This window comes from Silurus meridionalis, chromosome 4 (assembly GCF_014805685.1).
Source record: "Silurus meridionalis isolate SWU-2019-XX chromosome 4, ASM1480568v1, whole genome shotgun sequence".
Lineage (NCBI taxonomy): Eukaryota > Metazoa > Chordata > Actinopteri > Siluriformes > Siluridae > Silurus > Silurus meridionalis.
In genome coordinates, this window is record NC_060887.1 from 41,013,853 (window position 1) to 41,033,008 (window position 19,156).

The following is a 19,156-nucleotide window of genomic DNA, read 5'->3' on the forward strand; positions in this document are numbered from 1 at the left end:
ATTTACAGCATTTAGCAGACGCCCTTATCACCCTTAGCGACATACAAAAGTGCTTTGAGTCTCTAGTAATGAATAAATCTACACTGGTACACAACTTAATATAAATATACCTCTTGAATTCTACAAACTTGGAAAGTGCTAATTTAAGTGTTTCAGGAAGATGAAGGTCTTCAGTCATCGCTTGAAGATAATCAGGGACTCTGCTGTACAGACATCTAGGGGAAGTTCATTCCACCACCTCGGTGCCAGAACAGAGAAGAGCTTTGAAGTGTACTTACCTCTCATTCTGAGAGAAGGTGGTACCAGTCGAGCAGTGCTGGAGGATCTCAGACAGCGTGGTGCAGTGCGAGATGTGATGAGGTCACTGAGGTAAGATGGCGCTGGTCCATTTTTGGCCTTGTAGGCAAACATCAGTGTTTTGAATCTGATACCTGCAGCTACTGAAAGCCAATGACGGAGCAGCAGTGGGGTGGTGTGGGAAAACTTGAGCAGATTGAACACGAGTCGTGCAGCTGCATTTTGGATCATTTGCAGTGGACGAATAGCGTTCAGGGGGAGACCTGCCAGCAGAGAGTTGCAGTAGTCAAGTCTTGAAATGACAAGAGACTGAACAAGCATCTGGGCAGCCTGTATGGACAGAAATAGTCGAATCCTTCGGATGTTGTAGAGAAGAAATTGACAGAAGCGAGCCACATTAGTGACATGTGGGAAGAAGGACAGTTCATTGTCCATAGTTACCCCAAGGTTATGAGCAGTGGCTGAAGGGGAGAGCAGAGAGTCATGAAGTGTTATTTGGAGATCTTGACCTGGGGATGAATCACCTGGGATGACCAGCAGTTCTGTTTTGCTGGGGTTGAGTTTTAGTTGGTGAGCACTCCAAGCTCGGTCTTGAGTGCTTGAACTTTGTTTGAGAGTTTGTGTCCATCAAGCTCCAGGAACACTTTTTGCAGTTCAAAGGTGTATTGAAGCTCCTTCGGATAACTTAGGTTTAAGGCATATATTAGGCCAATTAACAAAGCAACACCATTAGCTACATTAGCAAGATCTTCTAGTGCTATAACCCCTTCAAGAATTAGTCCAACATCTGCAGGTTCATCATCAACGTCACATCCTTCACATCTGATAACAAAAAAAAACGCTGATCACCATTTCTTTGAGTGCAGCTTGAGCATTGTAAAAATCTGCATCCTAAAAACAGAACAAAGTACATTATAATATAAAATACATTGTTATACACAAAGTGTCTCTGTAACAATATTGAGGCAATTATACCATGTACTCCTCATTAGATTAGATCCTCATTTTGGTAGACAAACAGGGCTTTGAGGACACACTCCCTCTTAACAATAATGCAGGCACACTAGGGAAACGAAAGAAAATTAGCAACACGTACCTATAAACTACTACATTATTAAGTTAACACAAGTCATAAGTGAGAAACAACTGATTGATACATCTCTTAAAACTATTTTCATGGCTATGAAGTTTCCTAATCTGTTGTCCCTGAGCTCCACCTCTCTTAGCAAAGATCCTCAAAAGATTTGGAGTGTGTTCATCCAGCTTTGAGAAGAATTTTAAAATTAAGGCTACAGTTGTTATGCAAGCGAATTCAGCACAAACTTAAAACAGAGAAAAACGTCACAACTTAAGTATCCAAAAAACTTGCAGTTGCTGTTCCACTAAACTGCTGAGTAAAATGTGTAAATCATATGGTTAAATAATGTATTATCATTAATACAAACTACACTACTGCAGTTTATTTACAAATGGATAATGCATTGTCTAGTGTAAAGTAACTTGAGTGTATTTCCTGTCTATCCTTTCAACAATGTTGATGGACCACAGACAGACCCAAGACGTTTACTCCAGCTATCTTATATGGTGTAATAATTTTATTTAAGTTATTGACATTTTAATATATTTAATTTTATTTAAAATCCCACTTAAAGACATTAAGCTGAATTACCTAATTTTCTGGGAACAAAGCTGGCCATCTGATCCTAAAGTCAGCAATAAGTGGAGATTCTTTGACAACCTCTTGTCTTCTCAATGCAAAAGAAATGTCCATTAATCTTCTCACAGTTTGCTCATGGTTCTTCTTCTTAACCTCAGAAAGAAGGGAGACTCTGACTTGCTCCATACTGTCAGGAGTTTCACCAGGAAGAAATGAGGAACAGAAGTTAACTTCAGCCTTACGTGGCTTCTTGACACCAAAAGCTGGATTGCTTATACCCGTAGGTTTGTGCTTCATGGAATTAATGGTCACTTCACTACAACCAAGATTCCGCAGCTTGGTTCTGTAATTTCTTCTTCTTCTTCTTCTTCTTTCGGCTGCTCCCATTAGGGGTCGCCACAGCGGATCATCCGTCTCCACACCACCCTGTCCTCTACATCTGCCTCTTTTACACCAACTACCTGCATGTCTTCCCTCACCACATCCATGAACCTCCTTTTTGGCCTTCCTCTTTTCCTCCTACCTGGTGGCTCCATCCTCAGCATTCTTCTACCAATATAATTTATGTCCCTCCTCTGCACATGACCAAACCATCTCAATCTCGCCTCCCTCACCTTGTCACCAAAACATCCTACATGCGCTGTCCCTCTAATAAACTCATTTCTAATCTTATCCATCCTCGTCACTCCCAACGAAAACCTCAACATCTTTAGCTCTGCTACCTCCAGGTCCACCTCCTGTCTTTTACTCAATGCCACTGTCTCTAAACCATACAACATCGCAGGTCTCACCACAGTCCTATAAACTTTCCCTTTCAATTTTGCAGATACCCTACTATCACAAATCACTCCTGTCACTCTTCTCCACCCACTTCTGTAAATGGTTCTGTAATTTGACATTTTATATTTAAGGCTTCTTTTCCAGCCACTGCAGCCTGTTAAGGATCCCAGTTCCTTAAGGCAAGGATACTGTTTTCTAAGGGCTTCAGCCACTTCATTGAATTCGGCATCAGAGAGGTACACTTTGAATTTTACTACTTCTTCAGCAAGTCCATCCAATATAGCTGATTTCAGCTTTGGGTCTGGATTCAGTAGAAAGCCATTTTTTGATATTCTGAATTGCCTTGTTCCATCTTAATTTCTGCATCATAGGAGAAATGGGGCACAACAGAACCTGTTGGCCAAGAAGACTTGGTGTTTGAATCCTGGGGGTCATGGGATGAAGTAGTTAATAATTCAGTGGATGATCTTGAAGACAGTATGACTGTGTCACATGATGAGGGAGATGGAGATACTGCTAAAGATTCACAGAGTTTGATGACCTTAAGGGTGCTTTTGTTCTGAACATCAGTTGTGGAATTAAGGTTCACAAATTCATTAAAGTCAGGGTCCTTAATTTGAAGTCTGATTTCTCCCATCAAATTACACTGTGTCTGTATCTCGTTCAATAATTCTGCCAAAGAACAAGGGACAACATGCTCAAGTGTCACTTTCTGGACATTGCTCTCTCCCAGAATTACTCTCAGGATGATGGTGGAGGTCATTTTTACAATCCTATTGATGAAAGAAAAGAAAAAAATCTATTGTCTGCACTGTAGGTGCATAAGATTTAATCATACAATTAAACAAGGAATATTGACATGGCACCTGTTATGAATAAATTTGTCTTTTCAGTGACAACAAACGAAGACCTCCAACCTTCATCAGCCAATTCACTAAGTTCAAGACAGAAAATCTCCCTTGATGGAAAAGAGGTCTGTTCAAAGGCCCTAAAATGCTCGCTATACCAACCACACAGACCTTTAAGTACAAAACACAGTCTATTCTGCACTATACACATCTGAATAATCTCGTCTACAGAGCGACAAACAACAATCATCCCATTTCTTTAACTAAGGCCTTTACTGGTGACACTTGTGGTGATCTGGACAAATTCAGTGTCTGGGAACTTGTCTTGGACAGCGTCTTATTTCTGTTCTTAACACAGTCAGAGGCACTGTTCACACAGTTGATACATCTAGTGCAGATTATTCAAGACGCTACAATTTCAAACAGTGAGAAATCATTAGCTGTTGCTTAGCTGCAAGCGTAAGGGGAATATTTTTTAAAACAATTTGTGAGACGAGCAACTTGCTTAAAAAAGCTGTGTTTGGCTTTGAAACGCATAATCCACAGATGCACAAGTGGACCAAATGACTTGATAAGTGCAGGATAGTGTTCCAAGAAGTGCTGTTTTGGTATTAACTTCACACCAGGAAAAACTTCCTGAAACCTCTGTCTGTGTTCGATAATTTTGCCATCAAGGTATGCAATTGACTCGTCAGTGTGAACTGGTGACACCACAAGCTCAACAACATCTTTAAGCTCCATAAGCACCAGCCATGCAGCCTCATCTTCTGGCACCATGCATCCTACAAGGAATGGAAGCAATCTTATCAGGTTCCAGTTCTCGTGAGCATTGCCTCCAATAGTATTCTGGCTGAACATTGAGCAGGTGAAAGGTAAAACACTTCTTTGATAAAATCATTGATAAACAATGTTTAAGCTCAGTTGGCACAACACCTTCAAAAACATCATGCATTACATCTGGGGATAGCCAGAGAGAACATGAAAATGAGCAAGGCGTGTGGAGAAGACTTTTTTAACCCCAAAACAACAGCTGCCAATCTGTTGTGCAGACTTCAGGTGAGCATCGTAACTCTCTCTTTCTAAGGCTAAACGCACCTCATTAGTCTTTTTTTCTAAGCTCTTTCCAGTGCAAAATCTGCAGTAATACTCAGCAGAAAAAACTCTTAACATAGCTAGCTATGCTATGGGCCCCAAGGTTGCCTGCAATCACAACATGAACAGTACCCTTCATAAAATGACCAACTGAAAGAATAAAAATGCCAACTTCTTCTAAATGTGCCAGGTCCTCAAGAAGAGGTTTAAGGATTTTATTAAAGCCATATTGTTTAATGTCATTACTATTACACAACACAGCCAAGTAAATGGACGACATTGTTGCATGAGAGCTTGTAGGCAAATTGCCTAAAGTCCAATACACTGCACAGAGCTTGTGTGCTCTCCGAGAGGGAACAAGAGGGTTACACACCTCAAAATCATCAACATACAGCCTTAACAAAAGTCTTAAATCATCTCCCGACAGAAATGCATTTTCCCTAAAGATACTGCCATCCTGATAAGATGAATAAACAGCTTCATTACACTCAGATCTGTGGTTTTCGAGTATTGTTTTTATCACATCCTCTTTGGCTACAGCTGTTGCAGGAATTTTCAAATAGGAACATACTGAAATGTTTTTCCCTGTTGTGCATCTAGAATATACTCAACAGGTTCAACAACACAGAAGTGACTTTTATAAAACTCCTTGCGTCGATATACTGTGCTTAGTGGACCATCCTGTCCTATTGCTGTGTGCAGCGGATGAGACTCACACACAACTTTAGCAATGTCTTGAATAATTGCATCATCACAGGCAAGACTGTGTTCCTGAAACAGATCTTTGAGCCTGTCACATGGAACAGTGTGAGATGAGGCACTCAACAAAAAGTGCAACTCTTCTAAAAACTCATTAATTGCTATTCCCGAAAAGTGAAATAACTGTTCCAATTTCAATAACATTGCTGCAAAATGTTCAACAATAACAGCAGGTAGGTCCTGAACTGCTGCACTACTGTGTAAATGTACATTATCAGAAGCAACCTCATTAACATGTACACTTCCATGAACGTCACTGTCAGACTCGTGTGTCCTTTACGTAGACACTACACCAAACAAAAATCACTCAATAAATGGGGAGTGTGTTTTCTGTTTTTGTGGGACCTAAAGGCACCATAAACATTTGTTTGAAAATCACAACCCGAGAAAATACAAGTAACCACTTCATTTTTCTTCAAATGTGTACCCATGTGAACAAAATAATCCTTCTCACAGCTAAGCCCATTGTTTGAACACAAATGACAGCTGAAGGCAGTCAGTTCTGTGTGCAGGATTTTGATGATTTGCGTGCACTCTACTTAGATGGACCAAAAGAGCGTTCCTTGTCTTAAAAGTACAAGGACAGCTTGAATGCATGAATGGGAATAAATGGCTTCAGCCAAAGTGTTTATGCTTTAACTTGTAATGTTTTAACAACTTAGATCTAGAAGATACTGAAAACTCACAGGTCTTACACTTCCACATACCTGAATGGGCCTTTTAACGTTAATCCAGACAAAATAAGTTGTCAGACAATCTGGAAAAAAAAAATGAAAAATGTCATGATTGTTTCTGTGTCTTGAAATTCCTTATTCCAAAAATGTTAGCTATAACGCTCCAGAGTTTTACTTTAATGTAGGCTATTTTATTGTAAATGAACATGAAGTTTGAAACGATAGTAACATAGTAACATTAATTATGCTCTATCAACAAATCTATGGCTATTGTGTCATAAAAACTGTTGTATCAACAGACATAAAACAGTTGGCTAATATCGGATGAACTGTTAGACTGAGATGAGTTACCTGTTAGATTGTAGTTTACTTCAGTTGATTGTGCGGCAATTTCGTTCAGACATAAAATCAAGAATTCTGTCATTAATGCATTAGTATCAACTGACATAATAAAACAGTGGGCTAATATTGTTTCATAACACTGATGCAAATAGATGGACACGTACCTGTTCGTTTGAGGTTTAATTCAGCTGATGGTGTGGGCATTCTGTCATAAATACATTAATGTCAACACGGGGTGTGTATCACCTAAATTGCTTTGATATGATATCATTAAGATTCAATCTTATTGCAATATTAATTATATTATAATATATTGAAATGTATTACCTGTTTCCAATAAAAAAAAATAAATACCACCAAGAATTAATTTTTTTTTTCCACTAAATTGTTGGGAGATTTAAAGGGACTGTACTGGTTTCTATTGCTGGATCAATTGTTTTGTGGTAGTCACATTGTTCCCATAACAGTAGGCATGGGCATGTATACAGACAGTATATCTATCAATATAAAGTTTATACAACTTTTAAGTGTGTGTGGTTCTGAAAGAAACAACATGAATAATTTAGAAATGATCTGTACATCCATATTAATCTGGTAATTAAAGTAAGCAAATAACTTATTAATATTATTATTACCTATCTTTCAAATAATTACTGTCATTAGTGCTGCTGTCACGTGTACAGTCAGAAACGTGACAGAATATGTCCAGACCAAACAGCGAACAAAACACACTGAATCATCAACCACACAACACCATCTACTGATAGCTTTAATTGATGCCATAAAAAATAACAAACATGGAGTGCAGAGATATAAATACAGTAGACCAAATCTTAATTAAACTCCAACAAAGCTGTGTGAACGTAGTTTTTTGTAATAACGCACACAGTATAACTCCAGAAACACACTGAAGAGGTGGATACTCTCTTCACCCTCATTACCCTCCCCGTGCTGAGGTTGTGTTGGAGCACATCAATAGCATTACACCAGCATTACACACACAAAGCTCTTCAGTTAGCAATGCTGCCATTCTTACACAAAAATCTCTTTCGGACACGCTCTAACGCATTTTGTAAATGTTGGCACCAGGATATGCACATTGCGTCACGGCAAATTCCCGTTCTGTTTCGGTTAAGAGTGTTGTGTATTTTCGAGATGCCTTGACATCCAGTCTGACTGACTTTGTAAAAAGTACATTTTATCAGTGTGATTGACTTTTTAAAACATTATTTGTATCAGTCTGATTGATTAGGCGTGTAATATCAGACACCATCCAATTATAAACATGTCTAGTTTCTTCTTTCAAAATAAAAGTTATTTAAATTAGAAGCTACAGTCCGCGTGAATTTGTACATTTTACCTGCATTCTTTTTCAAAATCTAGAAAGTATACATTAGTCTTTTTCTTCTTTAATTTATTACATTTTCATTCATGAATCTTTGCACTTTACACTAATAAATGTTAATTATTTATATCCACATTACATTGATTTTGTCACCAGACACACTAATATGTGCTTCATTCAACACAAACTAAACCCCCTTTAAATGGATATGCATTGTTTTTCAATTAAGAGCAATTTAATACAAATAACAAAATTAAAAACACCAATAAGCATATAAATGCACTTCTACAGTTATGGTCAAGCTGGGAATTAATAATCAAAAACTGTTTAAATAAAGCAGGAATATTATTTAAGTTATTCTATTCATTTATTTTTAGTTTAAACATTTTCATTTAGTCATAACAGTTTGAGCTACTTGAGCCAAAAAGTAACAATTTCAACTCAGTTTTAAAAAATGCAGTCGTGTTAAAAAGAGAAAAAGCTGCAATGACATTAATTCAACATGAATTGTGTATGTAAAGTGAACAGAACTGAAAATCTTTTTATTTTAAATCATTTATGATGGTTTATCAAGTTTATCATCTGTTCACTGAAGGAGACTCGAGTGTAAAACTATACATAGTGATTTTATACTGTTTATATTGATGACATGAAATGTAGTATTGGTTAAAGTTTAAACACTCAACAACAAACAAATACATATAAATACATATTTATTCATCTTGTGCATCATGTGTGTTTTGTTTTGAAGTATAATAGAGATATAACTCTGCAGTGCTCTTTACAGGCTATAAATGCTGCCACACAGGTGAGATATGATTTAATTCAGTAGCACTCTTACGACTAATTCTGAGTTCTGATTTTAGGAACACAAGACAGTTGTGTTGTTGATGAGAAGCCCATAGTAGTATGTTAAGAAGCGTGTGTATAATTTTGCAAAATGAGTCAGCATAGTTTGCATAGTCAGCAGTTATGCTACATTCGATTGTGTGATTGTAGGACTTTATCAAAATGAATAAATCATATGGTGTTTCTTTCAGGTATTTTCCAAATGAGAAAAACTAATACCACATATGGGTGTTATATCAGGAATTGTCACTAGATGGAGCTATATTCTGTATCACACAAGTAAGGAAGAGAAATTCTTCAGAAAGAAAATCTCCAGGATCTTTTGTCTCCCCCCTGTGGTCACATCAAGTCAAGTCAAGTCAAGTCAAGAGGCTTTTATTGTCATTTCTACTATACACAGTGGTACACAGTACACAGTAAAAATGAGACAACGTTTCTCCAGAACCCTGGTGCTACACTAAACAACAAACAAAACAACATAGAGCTACAACACAAGTTACATAAAGTGCATCGAGTGCAACCTGGTGCAAACAGTGCAGACAGACAGTGCAGACAGACGACACAAGACAAGACACAAAACCCTATATAGCGCCGACCAGTAAACCTACTGTATACTAGATTATACAGTACTGTACAAGAAAACTGTAAAAACTATACAAAAATATAAACTATATCCCAGAAGTGAGTGTAAACAGTGTAGTGCAAAAAATACAGCAGCAGTCGAAGGTGCAAAAACAGCATGTAAACAGTATAATACAATGACAGTATAATACAATGCAATACAATCAGGCAATATTAAACAGTCTTCTAAACTACAATGTAAATGTAGAGCAATGTAAAGCGTTACATTAGTCTAATCTAAATCAGCTGGTTTTGAACATCTGGAGACAAAGCTGCTGAATTCAACTCTTCACTCGTCGCTTTTCACAGATACACATCAGAGTCTGATCTGTTTAGTGTTGGTGAATGTGAGAACATTTCTATTTTTCACAGAGTCTCAACCTTCACTCACCTCTCATCTTTCTTTATGTCCTGTTTCACAGACTCACTCATTCTGGAGGACATTTCTACAGAGAGAGAAAGAGTTTGAATGAAAAAACTCCTTTGACATTCACATCTTCTAGCTTTAGATTTACACACTTACTGTGTTTTTCTCCTGGAAATGTTTTACTGCCTTTTTTCATAAAATTGAGTTTTTACTTTTACTTTGACTTCTTTATTCCACAGAGGAGAAAGTGCAGGAGGTGGAGTCAGGACACACACACACACACACACACACACACACACACACATTTGTAATACCGTGAATAACATAAAAATCCCTGTTGATATTCCCATTGTAAAAAGGGTTGTGTGCACCATATGCAGAAATGGACTGCACAGACACAGGGCTTCTTACCTTTATATCGCTCTTTTTCTGCTTTTTTTTGTGTTGCTTTCTGCCTTGTGCCCCTGATCATTTCTTTCTTTCTTTTTTTTTTTTGAAAGGATAGTATTTTTTTGACAAAAATAAGTAAACAAATAAATAAAACCCTCCTGCTGGGGTGTCTATTGTCATTGATGATGTTGATTGGTCTCCTGATGTCTCTGGCTTGGTAGAGGGTCTCCAGTGTTGGTAAAGCCGTTCCAGTGATGGTCTGTGCAGCTCTCACCACCCTCTGTAGAGCCTTAAATTCCTTTACTGTGCAGCTTCTATACCAAACTGTGATGGAGCTGGTGAGGATGATCTCAATAGCACACCTGTAGACGCTTCAGAGGATTCGACTTGGCATGCCAAGATCTTCAGGCTTCTTTCTGACCAGTTGTGTGATATTATAACACCTGCTTACCTCTGGCTCACCTGTGCGGAAGGTTGTGTGCTGGTCCCTCCTCCTGTTTATAATGTGTATAGAGTAGACCAGGGGTCACCAACCTTTTTGACACTGAGAGCTTCTTCTTGAGTACTGACTAATGTGAAGAGCTACAGTTTGATACACAATTCTCAAATAACAAATGTGCTCAATTTACCTTTAATGATATGTTATTATTAATAATGAATGATATTCATCTCTATCAGGGTCAAACTCACCTGCACATGGGCCAAAACTCACAGCACACTTTAGGTCACGGGCCGAACAGGAGAAACTTTTATATTTAACATAAATATAAATAAAAACAGACATGAATATTAATCCAGAATAAATAACCTTAAACTTTAAATAACTTAAAATATTTTGCTCTCCATAAAAATATCTCCTGTGGAACACCAGATGTGTCACACCTTCATCATGCAGCTCTTCAGAAACTCTCCCTCAGTAAATAACCTGCTGATGAGACTCTGATTTCTCCTCTGTTTTCACACCAGCTTCACTTTGGGATTTTGCTCTGGTGAAAAACATCTGCTGAAATGTCAGATTCTTCTTTAACTCTTCTACTTTCTGGATCTTCTGCTCTGAATTCAGGTTTTTCAGCTTCTCCTGATGTTTTGTCTCGTAGTTCCATCTCAGATTTAATTCCTTAATTACAGTCACATTCACTCCACTAATAACACACACGTGTTTACCGCCAGTGTCACCCCACATCATCACATATCGATGTTGCCTCTGATGGCGTACACATCTGACGCAGAAGGGAGCCCCTTTGCTTCGCTTTTCAATGTAGATGGCGTCCTATACACTTAATCACTTATTACTTATAATAAATAGTATTTATATTAATAAACACTTATTATTTATAATAATAAGTGTATCAGATTATTTATACTATATTTAATAAATGATAATAATGTTACAAAATGTCCACTACGTACGACCAATTCGTTGGTTGTCCCCCGGCCGCGTCCAAATCCGAAGATGACCCGAACCCTAACCCTAACCAAAACCCTAACCCTAACCCAAACCCTTACCCTATCCCTAACCCTAACCCTAATCCAAACCCTAACCCTAATCCAAACCCTAACCTAACCCAAACCCTAACCCTAATCCAAACCCTAACCCAAACCCTAACCTAATCCAAACCCTAACCTAACCCAAACCCTAACCCCAATCCAAACCCTAACCCTAACCCTAACCCTAACCCTAACCTAACCCAAACCCAAACCCTAACCCTAACCCTAATCCAAACCCTAACCCAAACCCTAACCCTAATCCAAACCCTAACCCTAACCCAAACCCTAACCCCAATCCAAACCCTAACCCTAATCCTAACCCTAACCCTAATCCAAACCCTAACCCTAACCCTAACCCAAACCCTAACCCTAATCTGAAGATAAGGGATTTGCATTGAAGTGTATAGGACGGCCATCTACGTTGAAAAGCGACGCAAAGGGGCTCCCTTCTGCGTCGGATGTCTACGCCATTCGAGGCAACGTCTATATGTGATGATGTGGGGTGAGACTGTGTAGGTTTACCGCCAGTGTCAGTAAACATCAGAATCCACTTTTCTCTTCACCACTGTGAGGCGCTGTTTCACAATAACTGTACAATAGGGTTAAATACATCAACAGAAGCTCCACTTGATTGATGCTGGAATGTTCTCAGGTAGTCTAGTGTTCGGTAAGACAGCTGAAGCGATGCATTATGGGATCTGTAGTTTGTGTTATCAGCGCTTGATATCGCCGGCACATTAATAACAATAATAATAGATCTTTATTAAATCATCTTGTGGGCCGGATATAATTGTACATCGGGTCGGATTTAACACTGAGTTTGACACCCCTGATCTTTGTGAAGACACTGATCATCTTAATGATTTCTCACAATAATTAAACAAGGTATCAAACAAATATTGTTTAAGAAAAGGCTCGCGGGCGACTCATGTGGTCCTGATTTTAGTATTTTTCTGTCTGTCGTGGATGAAATTCAGCCTTGTAGTCATTATTTATTTTCATTTTTCAGACATCATCAGTGCAAACTCACAGTTTTAAATACTTTAATGTTTTATCAGAATAAAAGGCAAATCGTCCGAACTACCAGCACTGAGAGTCTCACTGACGACATTAAATAAGAAATGCAAAGCAGAGATGAGATCGGTTTCATATAGACACTCTACACACATGATTACACAAATAATAATAATAATAATAATAATAATAATAATAATAATAATAATAAACTCACAATGATGCACATTCTTTTCTTTTAAAATTTAAAAATGTGAACAAATATTTAAACTGAATAATTGAGTAATTAAGTAGTGTTAAAATGAGTAATAAGTGTTGTAACTTTTACTCACTGTATAGTCTTTATTTCCTACTAGAGCTTTCCAGCAGGAATCAATAATAATATAATATATTTATTTTATTATATAAAATAATATTACAAAATTATATTATAATATGTAGTAGTGTATAATATTATTAAATAATCCATATAATAAGTCACATGTACATATGATATATGATATGACACACACACACACACACACACACACACACACACACACACACACACACACTGTGGCTGGGTCATTTTACTGGTTTATAGCAATCAGTGTAGTTTCGTTTGTAGCCTGAAGATGGTGCTGTGGTTAATGAAAAGGGCATTCTGCTCGATTTTAAATGATACGCCATCAAACTGAAATGCTTTAGTTACAAACGGTGTATATTATATTAAATTATATATTATATATATAATAACTTCTTGCTAACAGATGCTTTGGGGAAAGTAAAAAATGTCCTGCTTTAATTGTTTTTATTTCTTTTCTATTCTCGTCACAGTATTATACATGGTGTGTGTGTGTGTGTGTGTGTGTGTGTGTGTGTGTGTGTGTGTGTGTGTGTGTGTTGTGGTTCTAATTCCCCAGTTTTCCCACAGTCCCCCTGACCCCCTTTTAAACCACCTCCCCACCACCAGCAGTTTCACTGGTCTACTTGTAAAACCCTTCTTGAATCCCATGAACTCTAAACATCATTATATGTATAGAAATATACCGTGTAACATTATTTATTTATAAAACTATTAATACAGGTCACCCCCCATACACCCCTTTCTGCCCCCTGAATTACTGATGTCCTTCATGACAGTTTTATAATCAGTATTATAATATTATAAGAATAAAGTAGGAGATATTTAGAGCTCAAAATACATCAATATAAACAGTTTTCTTTTAAACACACACCCCATTGTGTGTTTCCATTATATTCATTCCAGTGTACATAAAAAAATGACAGTTTTGTTTTCATCTGAACACAACACACATAAACAACGCAAACCTTGTGAATTCATCGATCCAGTCGTCACAGCACTTTTAGATGAAGGGCTTCTGATAAATGCGTTTGGAAAGTTCCAGAGTTTGGTTTTGCCTTTTACCTGCCGAAGTCTCAGAGTCTCCTTTATTTTATTTAATTGCCTTCATCATCTATTCTCCTGTTTCTGCTGTTTTTAGTTCCCAGGGTTTCTCTTATTGCTTCTCACTGCCAGTGGAATTTCAGTTTTCAGGCGGAAAAAAGGAGTCACTTAAGGAGATTTACAGAAAATGACAGTGAAGTGGAAATGGAGAGAAAGAGGCAGACACACGCTTCTGCACACAATTAACTCAGGATACAGGTTTCAAGGGCTGTACAATGATCACTAGTGTGTGTGTGTGTGTGTGTGTGTGTGTGTGTCTTGATAAAATAGAGTCGTTTTTTTGTCCGATCATATAAAAATCTTTTTGAGTTGTTGAGTTGTTCTTAATCTTTGATTCTGTGCTTAATACAGGAACATGAAGTAGAAATCACCATTTTACAGTTTTTTAGTAAACACTATCAACTCATGAGAGAGAGAGAGAGAGAGAGAGAGAGAGAGAGAGAGAGAGAGAGAGAGAGAGAGAGAGAGAGAGAGTAATGGAGAAGAAAGGAAAAAGAAGTGAAATGTGATGTAAATGTAGAGAAGATCGAGATAAGGTTCAAGTACTCTGCTATATTTAATTAATTATTCATATAATAAGAACTATTCTATTTATGCATTAGTGTAAAAAAATATATCAGTAGATTTAATGTTTGCAGCCACAGGAGCTGAAGACGGAGGTTGACTCCTGTCCATCTGACGTGATTAACATCAGCATCAAATAAACATCGACCTCGGCAGCTTGATTACTGCACTGACGCTGAAACAAGGACATCAGATTACTCTCTTAATCACAAAGCTTAATGCGATGAGACACTCTCAGTCTGAGATACATTACACACACACACACACACACACACACACACACACACACCCTACACACGCTTGTGTAACTTGATTAGACAAGGAAAAGCTTCATACAGTTTGAGACTAACCCAGAAACTACCTACACAGAATTATGTTTAGATTCCCTGTTCACCAGCAGAGGGCAGTGGATGAAATGAATAGTTTTCCCAAAATAACAGCAAAAAAATAAATCAAATCAGTGAGAAATGTGCAAATGCTACCTAATAATAATCAAAACATTTTGATTGTCTGTTGGCTGAGGTCATAAGTCTGTACGAAATAAAAGTAGGATGCAACACTGTCAGGTTCTGGGTGTTGAGACGGGGATATCTATGGTTATGGAATTTGGCAGCCCCCTCAACCAGGGCAACTTACATTCCTCTCATTCATACAGTTTAGCAGCTCTGGGGTAAAGGGCCCTGCTCAGGGGCCCAGAAGTGGCAGCTTGGTGTGGATGGAATTTGAACTTGCATCTTTCAGATCTAAAGTTAAATGCCTCAACCACAAAGCTACCACTTCTGTGATCATGAGAAGAAATGGATACAGAGGGCATTAGGGACATAAAGCAACACTCTGGATGATAAGAAAGGAGTAGAGAGAGGACATGAATCCAAACAAACTCACATACGGCTACAAAAACACATCATAAAAACATGGAAGTGCTCCAGAGCTCTGTGATCTGGCATGACGGGGAGGATCTCTGACAAACTCGTGCACATTTCCCCCCGTCCCAGGCCCTTTCCTCAGTATTTTGCTTTTAAAGTGGGTTTGAACTCATGTTTTGGTGGGTTTTGGTGGGTTTTTGGCATGTATGTAGATTAAATGGTCTCTAGCTCTGTCTGGATGTGGTTTATTCTCAGCCCTGGTTTCACGTACGATTCAGTTTCTCAGATTCCCACAGATGTAAGTGTGCAATTACATCCATCCAAGTCCAGCTCTCCTGTAGCACATACACACAGTATACGTCCTCTCGAAATTCTGATCTCTACACAGCTACAGACTGGAATGTAGATGTTTATTATTTTACTCTTCAGTTAAAAGCTCTGTTTCATTCATTTTCACCTCCATTCTCTCCATCACTCCTCGATCACTTTTTTATTTTTTACAATTCTTATAATTTGCACTATTATGGTGTCATTTCACTCTCCCCTGGGAAAGTCTGTCCTGCCTCCTTCTTTCATCTCCATCTCTCATTACGTCTCACACTTTCACTCTCACTTGGGCTCTCTTGCTAGGCTTCTGAAGGGTTCTGCACAGTAATTCAGGCAAAACTCACAGCCAAGACTGAGCCTCACTGCAAACAAAACCAACAACTGAGACCAAGACAGTTACCTAAAGTATACGGACAATGAAAGAAGACCAAGAATCATCAATCAGAGACCAACAGAGACCAAGCAAAGTAAAAAGAAAACAACTCTCATCAGTTGAACTAATAGAAAACCAACACTTTTATTCAAATGACCAAAGCAAAATCAAGAACAAAAAGAATAATGAGCTCTTTTCTTCTGGGAAGATGTTCCACTGGATTTTGTGGAGATTCATTCAGCTAGAAGGGTGGTAGTTAAGTCAGGAACTGATGGAGGTGAGAAGGTGAGGAGGCCTGGGGTGCAGTCAGCGTTTAGGGTTTAGAGCTCTAGTAGAGAGATTGCAGGAGATCTTCCAATCCATGGAAAACAGATCTTTATGGAGCTGGCTTTGTGCATAGGAGCATTGTCATGGAGCACAGGTTTGGACCTCCTGGTTCAAATGAAGGGAAATTTTATACCACTGCTTCCAAAGACGTCTGATACAACTGTGTGTCCAGCTTTGTGCCATATCATGTATATACAGTGATACTGATGCAGCACTGACAGAAGATAAGACAAGCTTAAGTTCCATGTCAAACAAGACCAACGCAAAACAGAGACTCATACAAAGACTAAAAATAGAGCAAAACCCATTCCGATAGTAAAACAAGCAACGTTACACCAACTGAAACAAAGAAAAGGCTGAGGATGTTTAAGCTGTGTGGCAGATGCCCTTATATCACCTAAACACCAAAACTCATACCAACAAAGACCAAGACAATAACAAGGCAGACTTACACAGACCCAGACCCAGACCCAGACCAACCCTGAAAGGAGAGAGACCAGAGCTAAAACTGGGCTTTGAAACCCCAACACAGAATAAAATACATGTTCCAACACCGAGACCCTGTAAATCTGTGGACTGGCGGGATTAACCACCTCACAAAGTGGGAAATGCGTCCACCCTGGCAACGTCTCTCAGTGTGTCATAGGAAAATTTGAATGTAAATATTTTTGCTATTTTGTCGTTTTGCTATCGTCATCATAAGATCACAAACATCTTGTATTGATCCCAATCTTTAGATGCCTGCCACAAAACTGCACAACACTCCACCAGTCATGACTTCTGTTCTGTGGTCTTGGAGTAACAGTGAATTATGAACCCTGGTCCTCAGTTTGTTCATCTGGAAGAATTTTACAAGCCAAAAACCAATTCATGAACTTACGAGGAACATTTTTAGATTCTGATAGACAGATTCTGGATGTGACTCAGAGACCCTACTGACTGACTCACACACATTCAACCTGTACTGTGTCTCTTTGTCTTTAAACAATCCTTCACCTCTATGTGTGTGTGTGTGTGTGTGTGTGTGTGTGTGTGTGTGTGTGTGTGTGTGTGTGTGTGATACTGGCCCCCTAACGTGACTGTGATATCTAAATGGATTTAAGTGATCACTTAACTGCTCTCCCAGGATGGATCTTGTTGTGGTATGGGTATTCAGATGATGGTTTAAATTTTTTAAGTGTGTGTGTGTGTGTGTGTGTGTGTGTGTGTGTGTGTGTGTGGGGGCTTTTAACACCTTATTAAAGTGACCCAGATAGCTGAGCTTATCACATCTTGCTGGAAGACAGAGTGACTTTGAATGGCTCTGTGTGTGTGTGTGTGTGTGTGTGTGTGTGTGTGTGTGTGTGTGTGTGTGTGTGTGTGTGTGTGTGTTATGGCAAGGTCAGTATGAGTGTATGATATTTGGGGGCCGTGAATCATGTTTTTTCTGATGATGTAATTTTGTTACTAATACACACTGGAAATTGGTTGAGGTGCTTCAAAAGGCTGTCGATTGGAATATAAACAAACAAACAAATAAAGAAGAAAAAGATCACGTGTGTATGGTCTTTTAAAGTGAAAGAAGGCAGAATGAATTTGTCTCCAAACCTGCTGTGGCACGTGAGAGCAGAACAGTGACACAGCAGTTCCTCAGCTATATACACACTGTATTATCAAAAGTTTGTGGACACCTGAACATAGGATTGCTCTGTATTTCTTTTTATACATCTCATTCCATACTGAGTCCTCATTTACTGTTAGAATACCCTCCACTCTTCTGGGAAGATGTTCCACTAGAAGTGTTGAAGAATTTGTAGAGATTGATTCAGCTACAAGAGTGTTAGTAAAGTCAGAAAGGTGAGGAGGACTGGGTTGCAGTCAGAGTTCAGGTTTGGGTCTCCTACTTCCTGTTCCATATATAATATATATGTATACTAGGGGTGTTGAGGTACATGTATTTATATTGAAACTCTTTGGTTCTTTCGGTTGCAGTCCTGTTACATATAACAAGTCACATCAAGTTTATTTTTATTTACTTTTCACAACACACATTGTCTCAAAGCAGCTTTACAGAGTTTAACAGTGAAGGTGAATGGTGTGTGTTTATCACTGATGAGCAGCATGGAGACTGTGGAGAAGGAAAAACTCCCTTAGATGTTAAGAGGAAGAAACCTTGAGAGGAACCAGACTCAAAAGCAGAACCTCATCCTCATTTGGGTGACATCAAGAGTGTGATTATAGTCTTTAAACAATCCAGAACACAGAAGTTACAATCCGAGTTCCTTCAGGAACACATTAAGGGACGGACCGCAAGTTTGTTTAGTCTATGCCTCGCACTTTAAGTGCATTTTTGTAATTTTTTTTTTTTTTTAAACTTAAAAACATATACGACATTGCCAGGGGTATAAAAATGAAACGAGAGTTAATGCAGTGTCACTGTGGCAGCTTGCGGTGGTTTTTTTTGTGCATGCACCAAAACGTCAAAGAATCAATAGCATTGGATCCAAGATTCATGACATTTTATTTGCCAGGATACAACTTTCAGTAAAATGACATGTTGAAAAATCCCAAATCCTGTCGATTCTTCTTCAAAAATATAAATCCTGATAATTCCACATTTTGGGGGAGTAAACGAAGGAAGGAAGGAAGGAAGGAAGGAATGAAGTCATGTGTTAAAGTACGTTACTTGCTGAACTTGGAGTTGAGAGATCCATTCTTAAAACCTCTTGGTGTGGACGGAAGACCCAAGA

At 38.4% G+C, this 19,156-nt stretch overlaps 1 protein-coding gene across 2 annotated transcripts in view; it reads left to right on the forward strand.

The window, feature by feature from the left end:
- LOC124385132 (NLR family CARD domain-containing protein 3-like) overlaps window positions 1–19,156 on the forward strand; it is a 987,530-nt gene that overhangs the window by 768,245 nt on the left and 200,129 nt on the right. The window lies entirely within an intron of this gene.